General features: G+C 41.0%; 1 pseudogene; it reads right to left on the reverse strand.

The window, feature by feature from the left end:
• Window positions 1–1,699: 1,699 nt before the first annotated feature.
• On the reverse strand, window positions 1,700–18,054 carry LOC117087592 (annotated as a pseudogene).
• Window positions 18,055–19,789: the final 1,735 nt, after the last annotated feature.

Consider the following 19,789-nt stretch of genomic DNA (forward strand, 5'->3'; position numbering starts at 1 on the left):
ACCTACTTTATCCAATTAAAGCAGAGCTCCCAGAAAAATACAGCTGCCATTAACTCCATCCAAGGAGTTTCTTGCAAATTCAGCTGCCATGAAGACAGTGTACTCTTTCCCATTAGCATTGATAAATGAAAATGAAATCCTAAGCTCCCAACTGACTGAACAGACGAACTCTTGGCTGAGGGAACCCCAGAGTAACTTTCAAAACTGAGTTCTCAGCTTGGCCAGGATGGGATGATGGGTGTCAGATACACCTCGTTATACCCCCTCATTTGCTAACCATGATGAGGCTTTCTTCCCTAAGGATTAAACAGAAACCAGCCCTTTCAAAGGCACCGCCACTGATATCAACCTCTCCTTTCTTGCCTAATAAGAGACCACCCATGACGGAGAGGTTCTGGCCTGTGTACACAGGATGCACAGAGCGAGTTTTCATGTCCTCTGCTTCACCTTTTAACGTCAGAGGGCTGAAAACTCTACCCTGGGATTGTGCTAACACTGCCAGTTTTTGTACATGGGACCCATGAAGAAGCAAGAAACTCAATTGCACAAGCATGCATTTCTCCTTTCATAAATATTCATGACTCCTCCTAGAGTTTATTAAATATATGTTTTTGCCAATTCCACTCAGCATAAATTACTATTTCCTTTACATCTCCCTTGAAGCACCTGTTTCTGGCTTCTGGCTGGAGGCTATGCTTCCCAGTCTGCCAGAAGGACAATCCTGCAGGCTGCAACCCTTTATAGGAAATACATCTCTCACTGGGTGCGGTGGCTCACGCCTATAATCCCAGCACTTTGGGAGGCCAAGGCAGGTGGATCACCAGAGGTCAGGCGTTTGAGACCAGCCTGGCCAACATGATGAAACCCTGTCTCTACTAAAAATGCAAAAAATTAGCCAGGCTTGCTGGCTAATTGTCAGAAGGACAATCCTGCAGGCTGCAGCTAAAATCTTATAAATCTCCAAAAGTGGTCTAAAATTAACCATCAGAATATTTATGCCTGATTCGTGGATGAAATTTCAGGATGAAAGCTATGAAATCTCTATTTGTGTTTGTATGTCTATTAATGTGTGTTATGTATATGTGATATTTTCTTAACTCAGGATAGCTTTGCAAAATTCATTTATAAAATCCTTTAAAAGTGCTCTATTCTAACTTGGCTTGGAAAAATAAGCATTTATAAATAAATATTCACCAAACTCCTAGAAATATAGGAACTGATCAAATGTTTTTTAAGTTAACACGATTTGGATAAAACTTAGTTAAATAAGGTTAATATAATATTTTTGGTATAATAAAACAAGTATGTCTTCAAAGTTACCACTATTGAATATAAAACAAACATAAATTCCTATTCTGCTTGAGTTCTACTCAAATAAGCTAATATTATACTTACTAGAAATGTAAAATCTTAAAGCTTATAAATTTGATTCTAATTGAGTGTCATTTTTTTTTTTTTTTTTTTTTTTGAGACGGAGTCTCGCTCTGTCGCCCAGGCCGGAGTGCAGTGGCCGGATCTCAGCTCACTGCAAGCTCCGCCTCCCGGGTTCACGCCATTCTCCTGCCTCAGCCTCCCGAGTAGCTGGGACTACAGGCACCCACCACCTCGCTCGGCTAGTTTTTTTGTATTTTTTTTTAGTAGAGACGGGGTTTCACCGTGTTAGTCAGGATGGTCTCGATCTCCTGACCTCGTGATCCGCCCGTCTCGGCCTCCCAAAGTGCTGGGATTACAGGCTTGAGCCACCGCGCCCGGCCGAGTTGTCATTCTTATGAAAAACATTATTTCTTTTTTATGGTGAAAAGATATACATATATTTAGAGTTGGCCAGCTGGACTTGGTTTAGATGATCCCAATTTTCTTGCAACATCCAAAGCATCATAATCAGGAGCCAGTCGAACATATGCCTTCTTCTCTATATCAGGTCGAATCAGGATGTTGACTGTGGCCACATCCATGTCCCAGAGCTTCTTTACAGCCTGATTGATCTGGTGCTTGTTGGCTTTAACATCCACAATGAACACAAGCATGTTGTTTTCTTCTGTCTTCTTCATGGCCGACTCAGTGGTCAGCGGAAACTTGATGATAGCATAGTGGTCAAGCTTGTTTCTCCTAGGGGTGATCTTCCGAGGATATTTGGGCTGCCTCCGGAGTTGCAGTGTCTTGGGTGAGTGACACCCTTGGGTGAGGGTGAGTCACCTCAAGGTGAGTGACATACGGATCTTCTTTTCTGTGTATTGCTGTGGACACCTTTCAACACCGCCTTCTTGACCTTTAAAGCTTTGGCTTTGGCTTTAGGAGGGGCAGGAACCCTTCTTCACTTTCGGTGCCATCTTGTGAAAAGCGAAAAACATTATTTCAAAAATGATTTGTTTACTGTAAATCTGCTTAATAGTAGTTTCCAAAATACTTTTGTTAATTTTTAACCTTAAAGTTAAGCTAAGTAAAAGACTTGCATTAGATATCTAGACCATTTGTAAATAAGATACAATACTAAAACATTAATTACTGAACATAAATAATTCAACTTTATATACTTTTCGCTTCTTATTTTTACAGAGAGACTAAAGATATTTTGGGCCATTAACAAACACGTTTTTGTCTATCACAATGAGAAATTGTACGATGAGGAAATACATCCCTGTGGGAGATGGTATACTCATACATTTTCTAACCTACTATGGAATGCTAATATATGACCGTTTTTAACTGTTTACTTGTTAGTTTTCTCTGGAAATAAAAGATCACTTAGTATTAAAATTATAATCAATATGTGTAAATAAAACTATTAGAAGCAATAGAATAACTAGAAACAACTCTATGCAAAGCATGCAAGAAAAGTAGGGCATGTTTCACAAGTAAAGTAGGATGTATTTTTTATAAGGAAAACCTTACAAAAGATACAAATAAAAAGAGATATCTAACCTTCCCTGTGTTATATTTGTATGGGTAAAATATTATGTTTTCAGAAATTAAATAAAATTCCTGGAAATTTGTCAATGTCCTACTTATCCATGCTTTGTGCCAGTATAGAGTTATGAGTCATAATTCCAATTATTATTTTAAATGGTGTGCCCGGTGCAGTGGCTCACACCTGTAATCCCAGCACTTTGGGAGGCCGAGGTGGGTGGATCACAAGGTCAGGAGATCAAGACCATCCTGGCTGACACGGTGAAACCCCATCTCTACTAAAAATACAAAAAATTAGCTGGGCATGGTGGCGGGCACCTGTAGTCACAGCTACTCAGGAGGCTGAGGGAGGAGAATGGCATGAACCTGGGAGGCGGAGCTTGTAGTGAGCCGAGATCGCACCACTGTACTCAAGCCTAGGTGACAGAGCAAGACTCTGTTTCTAAATAAATAAATAATTAAATAAATGTTGTATGCCACAGAAAAAAATCGAATATCCTTGTCAAGTGATATAATCACAGCCATTTCATACTCTTTGTCATTTAGATATTATTTCCCCCCTGATGCTTTCCTGAAAGCTCCTGCGATCAGCTACAGGTCAGAATGTTCATCTCCAATATAGGACTCCCTCTGAGACTCATGGAAAAGAGTATGACAGGTACTCTGGTTAAAGACTTCTGATGATATTGCTTAAATAACTTTAAGACCATACACTTGACTCAGTGAAGATCTCCAGAAGCCTGGTGGAGAAATTGATGGGGTCATGAGACTGCTAACCCAAGATCCAGCAAGACTGGAATTGATTACATGGCACTGAATGAACTGATGAAAATTGATTACAATTTTTATAGCTTTTTAGAGCATATAAAAGTTCTGGTTCTTTAATGTTCTAGTTTCTGAATTTAAGAAATCTCTTTCTCTTAATCTAACTGTTACTTACAACAATTTAGTAGATTATACTTTTGTAAACAGAAATGAAGCATTTATCTTTTTTTCCCTGCCGAATCTCTCCAGAATTTTGAAATTCTTACTGAATACTCTAATTTTCATGATGATATAGTTATTAGCAAAAGTCCAGTAAGAATCTGCTCACCTTATAACAGGACATAATTGGAAACTTTGGTTATATTATCAAGGTTTTTACTGGAATATCATATTTTGGAAGTGTACCTAAGATCAGTTATGACAAGCAATTTTAAGGAAGTAAGGTTGACTATTATGGAGACAATGCTTATAAAACACTGTGAGAAATGGGAAAGTTCTTCTTCAAAGATTGTAAAAAGTCACAATTTCTTACTATAAGATTGCTATCCACTATTTGTGTGTGTTCCAAATCAGTTGTCCTAGCTTGCTCCGGCATGCCTGGGCAGAACTAGACAAGCCCCAGTCCACAGTGCATGCCATTCCTTATTTGGAGATGCTTCCTTAACTATCCCTGGCAACTTCCTTTTCTTTCTTTGTTCTATTCCTCTTACCTAATTAAGAAAGTTTTAAACTAATAGCCAATTGGGTAAGGTGTAAAATGTGAGGTCCTATTCCAGCCAATGGTAACTGGACACAGCAGTAGGGTAGACACATCAAGTTATAAGTAACTCTGTCTCCTTTGTTCAGTGTGCTCTTGTGGCTGGACAGCTATTGAGTAGCACCCTTTCTGCAGAAAGTAAAGCTCGCCTTGCTAAGAGATTATTTGTTCCCATGTTAATTCTTTTTTTTTTTTTTTGGGAACACCAAAAACTTCATTCCCACAGCACTCTGAGAAAATTCAGCCTGATACTTACATTATAGGGTTCACAGCCTTACAGGTTAGTAAAGAAGGTCATTTCCTGGTAGGCCCAGGAATTTAGGGATATTTTGGGGGCCTCAAGAAGAGAGGAATTCACACAAAGCTATAAGGACTGCAGCTGAAACTTGATAGTATGTTCTTAGCTTGGCTTTTAGCCTGAATAAGGTCTTTAAAAGTCAAATCTGAGATTCTGTATGAAAACTTCCAGCAAAGAAACTTGAAAGCACCTATGTGGCCATCTCCTGTTCTTGCTGCACTTACATAAATAATCAAGCAAAATCTAACAAAACTATACTTAATTTTAAAACAAGAATAGTCTTACTTTGATTATGATCAAAAATGATGGTTACTACAGAGAGAAATTTTATGTTTCAATGGAAAACTATAACTTGGCTGGGCATGGTGGCACATGCCTATAATTCCAGCACTTTGGGAGGCCAGGAGTTCAAGATCAGCCTGGGCAACATGTTGGAAACCCCGTCTCTACCAAAAATATAAAAATTAGATGGGCACGATGATACGTGCCTGTAGTCCCAGCTAATCAGGAGGCTGAGGAGGGAGGATCACTTGCACAAAGGAGGTAGAGGTTACAGTGAGCTGAGATTGTTGCACCTTTGTACTCCAGCCTGGGCAACAGAGCCAGACCCTGTCTCAAAAAAAAAAATTTTTTTTAAGGAAAGCTATAGCTATTGTGGGTTATCAGATTCTAGTCTTGTTTCTTGTTTTTGGGCTATTTTTACCTCTTTGTAAACTGGATCCTGCCATCTGATGAATTTTGTCCCACAATGATACTTGTGGAATAAGAAGCCAAGTATTGTCTCTCCTACTAATGTATCTGTTGTCAGTTAATTTGAAGATCTCCAACCCTGGAACAAAGTTAGAAGAGGAAGGTTTTCTCCCCAAAATGCGTAACCAAACTGTGGTACATTCATGCAATGGAATACTATTTAGCCATAGAAAGGAACAAGCTATTAACTCACACAAAGACATGAGTGAATCTTGTATGCACATTGCTAAGTGGAAGAAGACAGTCTGAGGAGAATACACACAGTGTGACCTCATTTAATGAGACACTGCAGAAGGCAAACTACACAGATGGGAAACCATTGGCTCCATGGGGTGGGGGTTTGAAGCATTCCATATGATACTTTAATAGTGGGATACCTACCACAATGCATTGGTCAAAACATGCAGAATTTTACAACCAATGGGTAAATCAAATTCTATTCAAATTAATAAAATTACTCAGGATGTGGAGTATCCCAGGACAGAATACATCATGTGAAAAATAATTTAACTATGCTACAAATTACTATGGTTTGGATGTTGTTTGTCCCTGCAAAAACTCGTGTTGAAATTTGACCCCAATGTGGCAGTGTGGACGTGGGGCCTAGTGAAAGTGTTTGGGTCATGGGACGGATCCCTCATGAACAGATTAATGTCCTCCGTGGGGATGAGTGAGTTCTGCTCTCACAGGAATGGATTAATTCCTGCAGGAGTAGGTAGTTAACAAGAGTCTGGGTTCCTTGGCTTCCCTCTTGCTTTCGTTCTTGCTATGTGATCTCTGGTGCACCCCTTGCTCCCCTTCCACTTTCCACCATGAGGTGAAAAAGACTGAGACTCCACCAGATGCAACTGCCCAATCTCAGACATTCCAGCCACCAGTATTGTGAGCCAAAAGGACCTTTTTTACTTATAAATTACCCAGCCTCAGGTATTCTGTTACAGAAGCACAAAACAGACAAAGACACAAATGTAGGAAAAAACTCACTGAAGGTATAGGGAAAATGGTGTTGACCCAAGTCACTTTGAAAGTGAATAGAATCCATATGCTGAAGGCAAATGAACTATACTTCATCACTGGATTCTATTTTATAAAGTTCTTTCCAACAGAAGCAATTATGAACAATTGTAAAACCACAGTATCTGTATCTGGAATAAAACAATGACTTACATAAGTCGCAGATGGTAGGAACCAGGTCTCTCACTGTTGAAGTGGGAGGTTACAAATTAGCAAGGGGAGAAGGCTAGAATGATTCATGTGATAGTAGATCAGAGGTGGAGACATGAACGTAAACTTATGTTTAGTTTAATATAGATTACCTATAACTATAGCTGAAAGTAATTATCTAGGTGTCTGTATTTGTATACACAGGTGAATAAGAAAACGGAATTGCATAGAAATCTCCTTTGCAAAAGAATTCCAAGTAATTGATGTAGACACTCAGCCATCAATAATGTGGAGCCAACTCCTCACTCCATAAGTGTGGGCTCTGCACAGTAACTTGCTCCAAAAGAACACATGCATTATGGGCAAGGAGGAAAAATAACTTCACAGTGGAGAAACCTGACAAACAGTAGCTCTTCCAAATGATCCAAGTTAACATCAAAGGTGACAGTTCACCTTGAGAACATGCAGTGACAATGGGGGACATTCTAAAAAATTCCTGACCAATCCTCCTCAGTACTATCAAGGTCATCATGACATGGAAAGCCTGACACACTGTCACAGCCAGGAAGAGCCTACAGGGACATGATGACTACATGTCATGCGGGATCCTGGATGGGATCCTGGGTCAGAGTAAGACAGAACCAAGGGCATCCAAATGAAATATGAACTTTAGTTAATCATAGTCTATCAGTATTGGTTCATTAACTATGACAAATTATGTAAGATATTAATAAGCCATGTGAGACACACTGATAGAAGATGTTAATAAGAGATGAAACTAGGTTGCAGCTACATGGGAAATCTCTGCATTTTCTGGGGGGGCAATTTCTGAGTAAGTAAAAAAAATGATGTAAAATAAAACTTTATTGAAAACAGTTATTTTTTTTGAACACTTCCTTGTTTAATTATTTATACCACGAATTACTAGTAATTGACACTGTTAACTAGTCCTGTTTTTTTAATAAGAGCATTTATGACACAAAAATTAAACAGTGCAGATTGAATATAATCAAAACAAATGCTCTTTACATGTTTTCTATTAGAGTAGTCACACATATGTGTAACTTAATTATCATATTTTTTCTTGTGCTGTGTTGTGTCCTGGGTTCATTCTCTAAAATGCTGTTCACCTTAGACAGGAAAAAAAAACCTTACAGATTCTGTTTCAATTCATGGCTAAATATTTTCAAAACAGTGACTTTGTAAAAATATGTTCCAATGGAAAATTGATTCATTGTGATGGGATCACTTATTCCAAAGACTTCTTGTCTTTATTTCGTGTCCATGGCTACCTTTTAGCCATAATACAACAGAATCAAATATTAGCCACTGGGAAAAAATATTCAAGAAAGAAAGTATGTGGAGAGAACTTATGACCATGATGATTCAATGTTTTACCACAATGCTTTCTAAACAGAAGAGTGTAAAAGGATATTCAAAGTCAATTTCCTCAGTGAGGCTTTGCAGAAAATGAGGAAACTAGAGAAACAAAATGGCAGGACATTCTACAGGTGATTTTAGATGTTACTACTTTTAACGGGAAAAAATACTTTTACCTTTAAAGAATCAGAAAGAATTATTGGAAACCCAAACTCTGAATGTTTGCAAATTTAGTTGACTTCTGTGTAATTATGTCTATATAGCTAGCCACAAAGTTGATGATTTTTTAAAATCTGTGCCTTATTTGTGTAATAAAATACACAATGAATAATTAATGCTCATAGGAAAACATGTTAGAACCTTGTGAAAGGAAATCAATCTTGGGGACCCAAAATCACTAAACTAAAGGAAAAGTCAAGCTGGGAACTGCTGAGGGCAAATCTGCCTCCCATTCTATCCAAACTCACCCATCTGCTCACCGAGAGAAATGTATATCTGATTGCCTCATTTGAAGACAGTAATCAGCAACGCAAAAGGATGAAACCATTTGTCTCTTACCTACCTATGACCTGGAAGCCCCCTGTCTGGCCTTCTCAATTTTCTGGACTGAACCAATGTACATCTTACACATACTGATTGATGTCTCATGTCTCCCTAAAATGTATACAACCAGCTGAGCCCCTGCCACCTTGGGCCCGTGTTGTCGGACCTCCTGAGGATGCATCACGGCATGCATCCTCAAGCTTGGCAAAATACACTTTCTAAAAATCTGAGCGCTGTCTCAGATTTTCAGGGTTCACACATGTATGTAGGATGTAATGTTTATAAAACAGACATTATTCTATCTACTATTACAAATATGCTGCCATTAACCTTAGACTTTCTCACACAAAATAAAAATGTTGATAAGGTACAAATAATATATTTAAACTTAAATAATGTTGCCATTTTAATATGGCTACTTTTCAATTTTTAATACTATTTTTTTACTACTTTAACACTGTAAGAAAAATTAGTAATTAAAACATGAATAAAAGTGTTTACAGCGGGGTGCACATGTTTCATCCAGCCTCTGCCCATCCCAGCTTTCATCCCAACTGTCCTGATGGTGGCTCTAAGCATTGCTCCTTTCTCTGTACCAAGATCTCCACCAGAAACAAACCCAAATTTACCATATGTTATGGCATGCTGTGATGATGAACAGCGACGAGCACCAAGCCTCAAGGCAGGGAGGCTTTTGTAAAACAAGACTTGTAGAATGTAACATGTGAAAGTTAAGCCCATAGCAGAGCTCCCTCCTCAGCACACGGGGAGCAGACAGGAAGCTTTTGCCTCACCTTCCTCAATGGCCTGCAGCAACATCTCCCCAGGTCAGTCTTAAGGACAACGAAACTCTGGTCTTCAAGGTGGACACGCTACTAGGTGCTCCAAAGCCATGGTGACCCACTCTCGGGGTCCCGAGGAGAATAAAGCTCTGGTTCTAATCCTAACCCTAACCCTGTCCCAAGACTTTGACCCTGAACCTAAACCCTGATCCATACCCTGGTCCCTAATTCTGATCCTTACTTTGACCCTAACTTTGATCTTGACCCTGACCATGACCCCACCTCAAACCATACTTCTGGCCCTGACTCTGAGCATAATCCCTATTATGTTTACGATCTATCTCTAGTCTTACCCTCTAGTGGTAAATAGCTGTATCCAAATGCACTTTTAAGTTATTTAACTTCTTTTCCTTGAATTCTGTAAGGACATCCTAAAGGAAATGTCATTATGTATTTTGTAGTCCCTCTGTTGCATGGCTTCAGATAAGTTCTAATACTTTGCAAGACATAAAAGGTTTGGAGAGTGACCAGCACTGGGTTGTTTGGGATGCATGTTGGCATTCATGATAGTCATTGGTGCTGTTCTCCAAATATTTTCAGTTCACTTTTATGAATGCATTCTGACTGTTCCATCCCACCTACTTAAATTTTCACGTGGCCACATGACTTTTTTTTTTCTTTGCCAATGGAGGTGAGAAGAAAATAACATGTGACTTTTTCAGGAGAAATTTCCAAGAAACAGAGTTCTATTCCACATGCTTTTTTCTCTTTCTATAGCAATGGGATCTTATTGATGGTCCGTCCTTCCATCTGGATTCCTGTGTTAGGATGATACAGCACAGTGCTACCTCTCACCTGACCCATAATGAGGTATATATAATAAGAAGAAGATTTTTGAGCCACTGAAATTTGGAGGTTGTCTGTCACCACAGTTTAACCTAGCTCCCATTGACTGTTGCAGGGCTGAATAATGAGTCCCAAACTGGATCTGGACAAGACATGTGAAGAGCACTCCGGTTGAGTAAAATTCAGTGTTGTCTCAAGATAACAGTGAGCATGATATGTTATTGGGTGGGTGTGGGATAAATAAGGTATATCAGGTGAGAATAATGAGAAACTCACTTTAAAGACGGTGCTGATTTGGACTGTGCAGAGATTCAAATGCCCTGCTTAGCATTTGAGATTGTGATGGTTGAACAAACTAATTAAAAGCCCTAAATGAAGACTTGGGATAAATATCTGAGGGTATCTAATATCCCAATTTTTCATCCTAGAATTGGCAGAGTCCTTGACCCCATTCTAGTGAGACTTCCAAAAGAAAAAAGACCTACATTTCTTCAACAACCCACATTGAGAGACTTTCCTGCACTTTTGACCTGTGGCTAACACTCCTCACCTTTCATTCTGTAATCAGCATTTTGGGGAAACACTTTTAACTCTCTATGATTTACAGGTTATTAAGTGGCCCTTATAATTCCCTCCAGAGGTGGAAAAGACTAATGACCATGGTGTCTGAGCTCACAGCAGCAAGCAGGCGTGTGTGCTCAGCAGTCACGTGGCTCATCTGCTAGGAGCTTACTAAATATGATATTCTACAGCGTTGCTTAACACAACGGGAGATACTCCTGACACAGAGGGTTTAATTGCTCGCCTACTCCTTTTTCTGTGCTCTTGGGCTCCTAAAATGAAAAGAACCCTGGGGTGATAAAATGAGTCAAAGGGGTGTCAGCCGTATCACAGGAAAATAGATTCCTAAAAAATCCCTGGCCTAAGATGACAGCCTTGGCTGGATAAGTTTGAATGTGCTGATAGCGGACATGGGAGAGTGAAGGTGGTTGAAATGTTCATATTAAAGAATTTCCACCCAGATTGTAAGAAAAGAGAGAGAATGGAGATGGCAGCATGAGTCCCTACAATAAAAGCAGATGTTTTGAGATCACTTATATCTGTTCTGATATAAATTAAAGACAGAAACCAATTTAGCCTGAGGCTAAAATTAATTGGGCAATAAGCCAGAGGCACATATGACATAGACAGATTTAAACATTTCTCCCTTATATTAATACAAATACTAAACTTACAAATAAATTGATTCCAAATAAAACAAATACTCCAAAAATTTGATGAATAAATACTGGGTCTATGGTAGTATTTAAAGGAGATCTCACAAACAGGTTTGGTTTTTGAAGGTTAGAACTGATGGTCTAGAGAATTCATTTCATTCCAGAGAGAGAAAGGAGGAATTTCTTGGGTTCCTTCAGGAATGAGTCTAGCTTTGCCTCATCTTTGTTTGAACTATGGATACGGCAGAAGAAAACATGATGATTTCACACGATTTAAGTTGCAAAAGTCACTGGGTTCTCTAAGAAGCCTGGGATTCTTCTGCTGGAAAAATAAATTTGTTGAGAAAAAATGAGTTCAGGAGGCTGTTACTGAAGTGAAGCAGAATTGTTTTTACATAATCTTCTCATTACCCACTCTGTAGTGTGGATAAAAATTATTCAAGCAAAAAGTTATCTTACTGTTCCTGGAATGCAGTGGATAGAGAACAGATAAGTTTTTTTCCCTCGGAACACAACCACTAGAAACATTCTACCTCAGATGAGATATTGCCTAATTATTTTCAAAAGACAGTGAAAAATGATGGATGTAAATGTTTGCTACAAAATAAATACATGCTAGAAACAGAAGCATCTGGGTTACAGTTATATTAGAGCTACCTGTGTTCCCCTGTCACTGAGATTAAAACAAAAATGTCCAAGACAATCATTCACAGCATGGGAGAGGGGAAGGTGAAGGATGGAAAGGCCGGTCATAAAAGGATCAGAATTTCAGTCCATAAGGAAGTGGTTTTGTGCATTGTCTGTTGCTGTGTGCAAGGTGAAGGCTGGGGCAAGAAAACGTGCAGTAACAAGGGTTCCTTTGTCCATCTCACCTCTCTAGATACCAGGTTGCAGATATGTTGCATTTTTTGAAAGGTTGATACAAGTTTTTTAAAGAACACTTGTGTTTGAAGTGACAAAGGCTGCTGTGACAAAAAAGCAGGGAAAGGGATTTTTTTTTTTTTTAAAAAGCAAACAACAAAAACCCCACAAAAAAGCAAACAACAAAAAACAAAAAACAGAAGAGGAAGTCAGCTGTGACTACTTCCAGGAAGGGACTCAAAGAGGCAACTGGAAATTTTATTCGCTTTGCAGCTGTGGGTTTTCCAGCCTGCTTCCTTCCTAAAGTATACTACTTTGTTTTTGGTTCATGAAGTTATCTCTTTCTGTTTTCTGGAACAGCTATGTATATTCTTTATCTATCATCTGTCTACCTGCCTATCATCTATCTATTTACTATCTATCTTTTCTACCTTTCACTATCAAGAGCTTGGGTCAAGCAGGATAGAATTACAGTGTATGTTCACTCTACCATTTAAAACAAGAGAGCTTGTAGGCATTCTCCATCATATCACAAAACCTGAGCTTTCTAAAACAGGGTGTGGCAAACTACCATGCATGGGCCATGTCTGACGCAGTCTGCATTTGTAAGTAAAGTTGTACGGGACACAGCCACATACATGTGTTATATGACGTCTCTGACTGTTTTCATGGTACAATGGAAGAGCTAATCATGAACAGAGAGACCTTATGGCTTGGAAAACTTAATGTTTAACATTTAGCCTTTGCAGAAAATATTTCTGACTCTTGTTTTAAAGATCTGTGTTTAGAATGCTACCTATTGCCTTCTGGATAGAATCACAACTCTTTACCGCAATAGACACAGCTTGAAACCCTGCTTCTATATCCTCACCTCATCTATTATTTCCGCTTCTCCTTATTTTCCTCGTGGCCATGCTGATGGATTGTCAGCTTCCCAGATGTGTGAGAATCTCTCTCCCTTCCTGACGTTCTCATGCTCTCCCCTGCCTCTAGAGAACTTCCTGTCCATCTCTCATGACAAATCCTTCTTCAGCCCCTTTGCTCCTTCCTTATGGATACCCGTTTGGCTCTATTTTGGGTGACATGCTCCTTCTGCATCTCCAGAGCCATCCTGTGTCTGTCAGCTACTGCATTTCTTGCATCTCTGTTGTCATATATCACCAAATCTGCCTAAGCTTTCATGAGTCATGCATGACGACTTCAGACTCCCCAATTGTCCCACTAACCACCAGGCTTAGACATTTGTCCAGTATGCTCAGGGTTGGGGGGGTAGTACAGTAACCAGCCAGGGAGCATCATCTCTTACATCAGAATCAAATCTGTAGATCTCTGCCATTCATAAGTATTTGGAGTTTAAAATTAGCATAAAGATTTTCCTTAAAATAAGAACAAATGGCTTGAAGAGGCTTTTGAAATGTATGATTTTTCCTCTGGTTCATTTTGGTGTTTGGTATTCAGACATGAATCTAAACACAACTCTACTCTTAGTAGCTGTGTGACCCTGGGAAAGTCGCTCAATCTCCCTCCGCTAAATTGTGTTGTGTGAATAATGAGAAAAGAGTTGTTATGTGTATTTAGTGAATAATGACAAACAAAAAGCATTTAGCTTTCTGGAACCTGGCATGTAGCAGATCCTCATGAAATACCAGCTCTGTTGATAAAACTAGACGAAAAGGAGCTTTCAAAGTCAACAACAACATCATGAAGTGAAGGACATAGATGAGAAGCTGCTGCTGCAGCCTGGAGCTCCTGGGGGCCCTTTTGTCCGTGATTTAGCAGGAATGCACTACTTTTCCATGAGGAGACACTGCCCACAGAAACCAAGGCCATTCTTTGAAGACAAACATGTTTTAATAGTGTTTACATTGTGTAATTGTATAATATAAATAATAATTAATAATGTAAAATTGTTTACATTATTATGTTACGACTATTGTACAGACCTTTACACCTAGATATTCTGAAGTTGGTGGTCTGTGAGTGGCATTGAGTGATGACTGACACACTCTGACCTGGGATAGAACAACACGTGCCCCTGCAGTTTGCTGATTTCAGGCATCACCACCTTTTTTCAAGAATGTGTTTTCCTATCCTCTAGAGTTTTGCCCACTTAAGCAATGGTTTTGTTGTAATAAAGAATTACACTATTTATCAAAATGTTACTTTGGAGAATAAAGTTTCTTAACTATCAGCCCATAGCTAATGCCAATGGCTCCAAGGATGAGAAGGTAAAAAAGCCTTTTTTTGGGGGGGTGGGGGGGGGGCAAGAGAAAAAAATCACATTTCAAACTGTCTCGTGCTAGTCACTGGAAAATTAGAACACACTCCCCTCCCAGCCCAGTCACAGCTACTAAATAACCAAGATCTCCTGCAGGTGCCTTGGCTTTGTGAGCCTGGAGTTGTTGGCTGGTACTGGGCAGCAGCAGCAGAGCTGGTCCCATTCTCCATGCTTTCCCCATGCTGGGGGGACACAGGCACATTGAATAACCTTGGTCCTGGCCTGGGCTGGCTGGGAAGCTATTTGATGTCAGGCTCATAGTGGACTTCTGAGTTGAAAAGAGAGTATGGGTCACCCAGCCCCACTTACTCATTTTACAAAGAATGAAAATGGGTCTCCATTCCAGACATGAGAGTACACATTGTAAGACTGTGCAAGCTTGCTGCACTTGTATCCGCTCAGCACACACTCACTGAGTGCCAAGTGTCTCCAGCATGAGAGGGGCTCCAGTCCCCGGGGTCCCACCCTCCACAGACAACAGCAGCACTTCGAGGGACAGAGGTGCAAAGAACAAGGTGGGGGCCCTTCTGTTGGAGAGGCAGCTAGGGAGGGTCCTTAGAAGAAGTGACAGCTGAGCTATTCTCTGAAGGGTGAAGCTGAATTACTTGAAGTTTAGGACAAAGGAGTGTCTGGGGAAGTGGAGCCTATGAGCCAAAAGCATAATGACTTGTCCAGAGAAGTGTAACAAGTTCTATATTGTTTCTATGCCAACTTTGAACAGGAATCAACAAAGGAAAGGGCAGGATCCCGGAGCCAGGGCCTTGGATTTCACCTGCTGGCAACGGGAATGTTCACTGTGATTTTTGGGGGTCAAAACATGAAAGTGTTTTCTCTTAGCTCCAATTCTCTCTGTCTCTTTCTGTCCCTCCCTCTCCCTTATCTTTAATTTTTGTATTATCCTAAGAAAACACAGATGTGTCAGACATGGGGATTAGCAGCTTGCCTCTTTCTGGATGACTTCAGGGAGCACTTTGGCCTGTGTGAGCTTATTTACAATAAATCAAGAATTTTGCAAAAAAAAAAAAAAAAAAAAAAGCCATGGTAGCAGAGGTTAGAAAATCTCCTAGTATTTCTTCTAATACTGTGAATTTATGATTAATTGTTTAATCTTCATCTTCTGAAAAGTCCCAGGTGCACAGTAAGAGTATAAAGGGGTTCTGTTTCTGTGGTTGTGTCTTCACAGTCGGTGGTTTTGCAGCAACAGCATTGCATGTGGGTTTTAGGCTGATGATGCTCAACACTGGGCAATTCTCTTCACCTGCCTGGGCCCCACTGCTCACCCTTCCATACAGTGCAGTGTCACAGCTGAGCTCTCCGAGACACTTTGCAGGATCTCACGTTCTGAACTGTCAAGTGTCTTCTAGGTGAAGGCTTAGTCTCATTGCTTTGTGGCTTCCTCCAGGTAACACTTGGTTTTTTGACCTAACCCTGGTATTTGTGTGACACAAGTGTGAATGTGCTCCCTGTGGCAGCACTGAGGAAGGATTCAGTCATCACAGATGCTGAAAGGCAAACGCAGTGTGCTTTTTTCCATCATCTCCAGTCCTGTATTATTTTTACACATCAGCTCATTTGAAAAGAAAACAAAAAAGCCTCCTGTTAGAATTAAATCCCTTCTGGAGATAATGGGTAATTTTTAAATCTTTAATTTTGTTTATAGTCACATTTGCTCCCAGTGCCGGCCAGGATCCACTAGAGGGCAGACACACCCGTGTGTATTTGTGTGGCGCTGGCTGAGTGGTAATAAGAACAGTGCCTGCCAGGATCCACTAGGGGGCAGAGACACCGGCGTATATTTGTGTGGTGCTTGCTGAGTGGTAATAAGAACAGTGCCTGCCAGCATCCACTGGAGGGCAGACACACCACATGTATTTGTGTGGCACTTGCCAAGTGGTAATCAGTGCCTGCCAACATCCACTAGAGGGCAGACACACCCCTGTGTATTTGTGCACCGCTTGCTGAGTCGTAATAAGAACAGCGCTTGCCAGCATCCACTAGAGGGCAGACACACCCGCATGTATTTGTGTGGTGCTTGCCAAGCGGTAATAACAACATAATAACAGTGCCTGCCAGCATCCACTAGAGGGCAGACACACCCACGTGTATTTGTGCGTCGCTTGCTGAGTGGTAATAATAGTGCCTGCTAGCATCCATTAGAGGGCAGAGACACCCCTGTGTATTTGTGCGGCACATGCTGAGTGGTAATACGAACAGTGCCTGCCAGCATCCACTAGAGGGCAGAGACACCCGTATGTATTTGTGTGGTGCTTGCTAAGTGGTAATAAGAACAGTGCCTGTCAGGATCCACTAGGGGGCAGAGACAACCCTGTCTATTTGTGCAGCCCTTTCTGAGTGGTAATAAGAACAGTGCCTTCCAGCATCCACTAGAGGGCAGGCACACCCGTGTGTATTTGTGTGGCACTTACTGAGTGGTAATAAGAACAGTGCCTGCCAGGATCCACTATAGGGCAGACACACCCGTGTGTATTTGTGTGACACTTGCTGAGTGGTAATAAAAACAGACACCCTGCCCTCCTGGAGTCAACTTCCAGTGCCCAGGCCAGCAGCAGCAAGTAAGAAAACCTCGGTTTCCGTATCTGCATCAGCTACACAGTGCTCACACACAGGAGGCATCAGCCATTTTTCTCAGTTAAAGAGACAGAAACAAAATGTGTCCTCACTACTTTTTGAATGTACCATGTTATCTAATGTTTTAACTTAATTGAATGAATAAACTCCTTATGCATCTGGACACATGCACGGAAAATTCACAAACACAAAAACACAAAATAGAGATATTTTGCCAAAATTTCTTTGATACGTAAATTCACTTTTTTCTATCTTTTAGTGATTTTAAAGTAATGAATTGAGAAGTCTGTGCCTGTAAAGACTTTTTAAAGAGCATGGTATTTCTCCATTTTGAAAAAAAATGGTAAAATATCTTCTACTATAGATAGAAGTTAATTGGCTAAGAGTAATAAACAGAAGATTAAGAAATGACTTTTATCCCCTGCTATTTTGTCAAGGGCTACAGTGAATTACACACCCTGGCTTGGGTTTGCACACTACGTGCTGAAAGCCAGCAGTCATGCAGGCCACGCTCTCCCACACTTAGAAACAAAGCCCATGAGAAAGAGCTCCATCAAGTTCACACAGAATGACCTCCAGCAAGACCTGGAAAATGCTCAATTCCACAAAATACCTGTGTCCAAATCCTTTCAGCACACAGCTCTGGCATCAGGTTCCTGTGAGGACAGACCCTGAGATGGATTTCTGGTTGGAGGCTGCTGCCAGAGGAGACAATGTGACCACAGATGGCTCATGCTGCTCCCACACTGCAGGGACCAGTGACTTGGGGGTCCTGCTCACTGTCCTGTTGGGGAACTGCAGAGATTCACCCCAGCTGGGTGGACTCTGCTGTGTCTCCTCTCAAGAAGCTCCTCAGTTTACCTTGGTTTTTCCTTTTTAAAACTCTCTGGTGTTTTTCTCTCCAGTGGGGGCTGCATCTCACCTTAGAAGAAAGATTTCCAGCTGGGTGCGGTGGTTCACGCCTGGAATCCCGCACTTTGGGAGGCCGAGGTGGGAGGATCATGAGTCAGGAGATCGAGAACCATCTGGCTAACATGGTGAAACCCTTCTCTACTAAAAAGATAAAAAATTAGCCTGGCGTGGTGGCGGGCACCTGTAGTCCCAGTTACTTGAAGCTGAGGCAGGATGTTGGCTCCCTACAATCTCTATCTCCCGGGTTCATGCCATTCTCCTGCCTCAGCATCCCAAGTACCTGGGACTACAGGTGCCTGCCACCACGCCCAGCTAATTTTTGGTATTTTTAGTAGAGATGGGGTTTCACCATGTTAGCCAGGATGGTCTCGATCTCCTGTCCTCTTGATCCGCCCACCTTGGCCTCCCAAAGTGCTGGGATTACTTTGAGATTGTGTACCTTAGAGCTGGTGGGAGCCCAGCCTCTTGATCCACCACGCCTGGCCCACATGTTTGTCTTCTTTTGAGAAGTGCCTCTTCATGTCCTTGGCCCACTTTTTAATGGGGTTGTTTTTCTCTTATAAATTTGTTTAAGTTCCTTATAGATGCTGTATTAGACCTTTGTCAGATGCATAGTTTGTAAATATTTTCTCCTATTCTGTAAGTTGCCTGTTTACTTTGTTGGTAGTTTCTTTTGCTGTACAGAAGCTCTTTGGTTTAATTAGATCCCACTTGTCAATTTTTGCTTTCCTTGCGGTTGCTTTTGGTGTCTTTGTCACGAAATCTTTGCCTGTTCTTATGTCCAGGATGGTATTGCCTAGGTTGTCTTTCAGGGTTTTTATATTTTTCGGTTTTCCACTTACGTCTTTCATCCATCCTGAGTTGATTTTTGTGTATGGTGTAAGAAAGGGGTCCAGCCTCAATCTTCAGCATATGGCTAGCCAGTTATCCCAGCACCATTAATTGAATAGGGAGTCTTATCCCCATTGCTTGTTTTTGTCAGAAAAGCTGTGTTTCTAAGGCTTTGCCCAACATACTTTTAACTTTTGACACATCTTTTCCCCAGTCAATAGGCTCCAGGAAATGGGACAGGATTCTTGGAAATAAAGAGCTGACCCAGCCAGGTGTGGTGGCTCATGCCTGTAATCCCAGCACTTTGGGAGGCCGAGGCAGGTGGATCACGAGGTCAGGAGATTGAGACCATCCTGTGAACGGTGAAACCCCATCTCTACTAAAAATACAAAAAATTAGCTGGGCGTGGTGGCGGACACCTGTAGTCCCAGCTACTCGGGAGGCTGAGGCGGGAGAATGGTATGAACCTGGGAGGCGGAGCTTGCAGTGAGCAGAGATTGCGCCACTGCACTCCAGTCTGGGCTACAGGAGAGATTCCATTTCAAAAAAAAAGAACTGACCCTGAGACAACACAGGTGAACACAGCCAACCTGCTGCATAATAAGTAAACAAAATATGTGTCTTTCATTCAATATTAAACAATGATAGACTGAGTATGTAAGCACGTTACCATCACAGGTATGGAAGTGCCTAACTATGACTTAAATTGTAGAGCCTCAGATTTTAGATCTGGAAGAGCCATGGTTTTAATCCATGCTGGGAGAGGCTCAAGGTTACTCTGGAGAAACACGCAGTTTGGGGAGGCTGGAGACTGAGAGGTGGGCTCCCATTCCCCAGCTCCTTCAATGAGTCTGATCTGTTTTGGAAATCAGTTTTTGGAAAATGATTCAAACAAGTCAACCCGATTCC

The sequence above is a fragment of the Trachypithecus francoisi genome, unplaced genomic scaffold, assembly GCF_009764315.1.
Source record: "Trachypithecus francoisi isolate TF-2019V2 unplaced genomic scaffold, Tfra_2.0 Contig00668, whole genome shotgun sequence".
Classification (NCBI taxonomy): domain Eukaryota; kingdom Metazoa; phylum Chordata; class Mammalia; order Primates; family Cercopithecidae; genus Trachypithecus; species Trachypithecus francoisi.